Here is a 4,111-nt window from a genome sequence, read left to right on the forward strand (position 1 = left end):
GGCATCACAGCTCACAGCAACCTCCAACTCCTGGGCTCAAGCGAGTCTCCTGCCTCAGCCTCCCAAGTAGCTGAGACCACAGGTGCCTGCCACAACGCCTGGCCATTTTTTGGTTGCAGCCATCATTGTTGTTTGGTGGGCCCAGGTTGGATTTGAACCTGCCAGCTCAGGTGTATGTGGCTAGTGCCTTAGCCACTTGAGCTATAGGTGCCGAGCCGTGTCTTGGTGTTTCTTATAGAATGCTGAGGAATAATGACATAAAACATTAAAAATATTATAATTGAGGGGTGGAACCTGTGGCTCAAAAGGGTAGGGCACCAGCCCCATATGCTGGAGGTGGTGGGTTCAAACCCAGCCACGGCCAAAAAAGAAAAATTATAACTGAATACATGATTTATGTTAAATCAGAGGTAACTTGATATCATATCCTGTATTCTAGAAGTGCCTGGGGCAGGTGTCAGAACAAAGAAAAAAAATTTTTTTTCCAAGTTGGATATACCTATAGTCCCAAGAACTCAAGAGGGCGAGGCCAGAGGATCCCTTGAGTCCAAGAGTTAAAGGAGTTCCAAGAGGTTCAAGGCTGCAGGGAGCTATGACCTTGCCACTGCACTCCAGCCTGGGTGACAGAGTGAGACCCTGTCTCTCAAAAAAAAAAATTTTTTTTTTTCAAGTGCAAGAGTTATGTATTCAGTCTATAGATAATGCTCTGTGTAGGTACAGCTTTATTACATCATTATTTGTTTTCATAGCAGAGGTGTTGAACTCAGAAAAAGAACCAGACAGGCAGTCCTGAAACACCAATGAGGTAACGAGAAGCAGTGAAAGATTCTAGGCAGCAAAAAGAAGTTGCTGGATTTGGAAATCATATTTTTTTGGAAATAGTCTTACAGTGTAAAAAATGATATGTGCTCCTTTTAAACAATTGAGGCAATATGAAAGTAAAAATTACTTATAATCTGACACCCTTCCCCCCAAGATAATCACTAGTAACATTATGGGGAACCTCTTTCCTGAAATTTCTTCATGCTTACAGAGTATTGTCTCAAACTTAACATAAATTGCACCCATTTAAACATCCTGTTCTGTAATAAATTTCTTCTTCTCAGGAATAAATGGTGAATAGCTTTTCATGTCAATAAATAGATCGGTCTCATCATTTTAAATGGCTGCTTGGTACTGCATGGAATGTATAAAATACGATTTCTTTAACCGGATCCCTATTGATGAACATTAACACCCTCTCAATCAACAGCCTCATATGACAACTTTGTGCATTCATCCTTTTAAAATCGTTCGATTATCTTTTTAAGATACATTCCTAAAAGTAATGGAGCTGGGTCAAGAAGTATGCCCTTTTTACATTTGGATTCAAGTTGCCAAATCATCCTCAAATTTGCAAGGAGACCAGTGAGGAAGCGGCCGCATTAGTTCCAGTGGAAAAGCGGCAACAAGGATGGCGAAGGGAATACAGAATCACAGGTGATCTAGCTAGCCTACCTAGGCCTATCCTCAGTGGGCTGGCGTATTCCTTTCCTTTTTCCTCTCTTTCTCTTCTTTTTCTTAACATGGAGGAAGAACCGAGAACTCCATCTCCCAGCATTTCGCAGGGACCACACTCCCTGGGAACTGTAGTATCGGGTCTCAGAAGGGTCAGGAGAGAAGGTGGGAGGCTGTGGAGCATGCTGGGAAATGTAGTCTAGCGAGTGGCGGCCTCTGTATGCCTATGCAAAGAGGCTGGAGACTCTGCGAGCATTTCGCCTGTGGGGATGGGAGCTCTGGGCAACCTGACTTGCCTCACTGGTGGTCTTGGAATCTACAAAAGCAGCCTGCGGACGGTTGGCTTTATTCCATTGTTCGTGACCAGAGAGGGCGCGGCCCCTCGACATTGGGCGCGCTGAGGGAGGCGCAGACCCCGGGCGGACGGAGCAGGGCATGCCGGGAGTTGTGGTCCTGGCGCGCTGAGACTGTGGGACGTGTCGCGGTGCTGCGCCGGCTCCTCCTTCCCCGCCCTACTCAGCGGTCCCCAGCCTACTCCCTCCTTCACCTCCTCCCTTGCCCGCAGCCGAGAGTCCCCTCCCCCCACCCGTCGGGCTCCTCGGCGGCTACTGCAGAGGATTCAGAGCCGAGTCGCTGAGGAGGAGGAGGCTCCTGTCCCTGCGCGCCATCCGCCACCTTACTGGACACGGGCGAAGGAGCGAGAGCGTCGCAGCTGTAGCCTCTACAGAAGACAAGGGCATCGCCGCCTCAGCCGTCGCCGCCGCCGTTTTAGTCTGCAGCCGCTCGCCGGTGAGGATACCCCCCCAAAACCCGGTCCGCTTGTCCTGAACCTGGGCCAGTGGTGCTGGGGAGAATGAGAGTGGGGGCTGCGGAACCCCCATGCCGGTTGCGGGGGAGGGGGATGAGGTTGCGACAGAATTGCGGGCTGAGGGGAGACTTGTCCGAGAGCGGGCTGGGGGTGGGGTGAGGGTGGGACCCCAGCAGGTTGGGGGGCGGGCAATGAGGAAGGAGGACTTTTAATGGGGAATAACCGACCTGGGACAGGAGAGTGGGGTGGCGGCGTCGGATTGGAATTTGGGATGATCTTAGGGTGAGGGGGAAGATGAGCCTGGACTGGGATGGCTTTTAATGGGGGAGGGGACTGAATGAAGGTGGTGATTTGGGTTGGCCTGAAGCACTTGACAGCTTGGGATCTGAGCTTGGGTGGGGGATATGGGAATGATTTCTGTAGAGTGGGATGTACAGGGTTGGAGAAGACCCTCGGTAGTGTTAATTTAGGAAGATGGAATTTAGGGTCGACCTGGGCAGGTTGATGGAGGTGGTAGGAGCTGGGGGTGAGGGGCTTGGAATAGGTTGAGACCCGAGTTTGAAGTGGATGTTTGTCGTCTAGGGATGGTGGAATTTGTGGAGACTTATGGAATAGCATGGGATAGGATAGAGCAGACGAGGTGGAATTTGGTTTTTTTCTGGGGTGGGCTGATGGACATTGGAATAGGATCTGGTGGGGATGAGATGTTCAATGAAGGGAGTGTCATGGTGAGCTGGCAGAAGGGGTCAAACTGGAAATTAGGCCCAAAATGGGAGAACAAGGATTGAAATTGGGAGTGGGGCACAGTGAAATCGGATTTAGGGTGATTTTAGAATCTCTGGAAGGCCGCTCCTTGTGAGGTTGAGGCAGAGGGCACGTAAGACATTACTAGGCTAGACTCATTGGAAAGGAAGATAGTGTGGCAAGTGGTGAGCAAGGTTGGGTTATGATATCTTTAAGAAAATGTCCCTTGGCCAAGGTAGTAAGTTTTGGAGAGAAATGCTAGAGATGAGCTGGTAGGTCTAGAGAGGTTGTTGCTGATGGTGAGATGGCAGAGGGGAAATTAAAGAAATGGAAGACTTGGAGTTGCTAGTATGGATGGAGCAGAGAGATGGAAAGGGATAGTGAGCAGTCCTGGAAAGAAGTGGGTTGGATTATTATGGAGAGGCAGGATTTAGGATAGCCTTCAAGAAACACAAGTTAGAGGTCAGAATACTTTCAGAATACTTAAATGGACAGATTTGGTGGCTGTGGTTGGGGGAAGGAGAGTAAGGTTGTTAGAGACTTAGCAGGGGTCACAGAAGGTACATTAAAGAATCTTTCCTAAAAGACATTTTAAGCTGTTAGTTTGATCTTTTTGTTTGCTTGTTTCATTTATATTAGTGTCATTTGGAAGCAAAATCATTATCTTAGTATAACTTGGAAGCTCAAAGGGTAATGTTAAGAGGGGCTTCAGGGTAACATAGAATTAGGGAGGGGAGGGTGTCTTCCATTATTCTTGTAGTATAAAAAGAAAGTTGGGGAAAAATGTACTTCCAAACTAAAAGGTGGGAAAAGATGAAACTAGAATGTTATAGATATCTTTCTATGTGATATCCCTGCCTTCTCCTTTCTCCCATTCCCTTTGTGCATTTAAAAACTAGTCCTGGAATTTAGAAGTTAAATAGATTTGATGAGCTTGAGATTGTTAAGGGTACAGTCCTTGCTTGAGAACTGATGAATTAACTGAAAAATATGAGACTGAATTTATTTTCTAGGCAGGCAACATGCATATAGGCAAAAAGAGCTTAGCTACCCCCTACTCCC

The 4,111-nt window shown here is 47.7% G+C and overlaps 1 protein-coding gene across 1 annotated transcript in view; it reads left to right on the top strand.

The window, feature by feature from the left end:
• Nucleotides 1-2,014: 2,014 nt before the first annotated feature.
• FAM168A (family with sequence similarity 168 member A) overlaps nt 2,015-4,111 on the top strand; it is a 209,902-nt gene continuing 207,805 nt past the window's right edge. Inside the window, exon 1 of the mRNA XM_003780915.2 lies at nt 2,015-2,286. The gene's annotated coding sequence lies outside the window, so the exon portion shown is untranslated. The remainder of the gene's footprint in view (nt 2,287-4,111) is intronic.

The sequence above is a fragment of the Otolemur garnettii genome, unplaced genomic scaffold (assembly GCF_000181295.1).
Source record: "Otolemur garnettii isolate 467f Iridium unplaced genomic scaffold, OtoGar3 scaffold00001, whole genome shotgun sequence".
Classification (NCBI taxonomy): domain Eukaryota; kingdom Metazoa; phylum Chordata; class Mammalia; order Primates; family Galagidae; genus Otolemur; species Otolemur garnettii.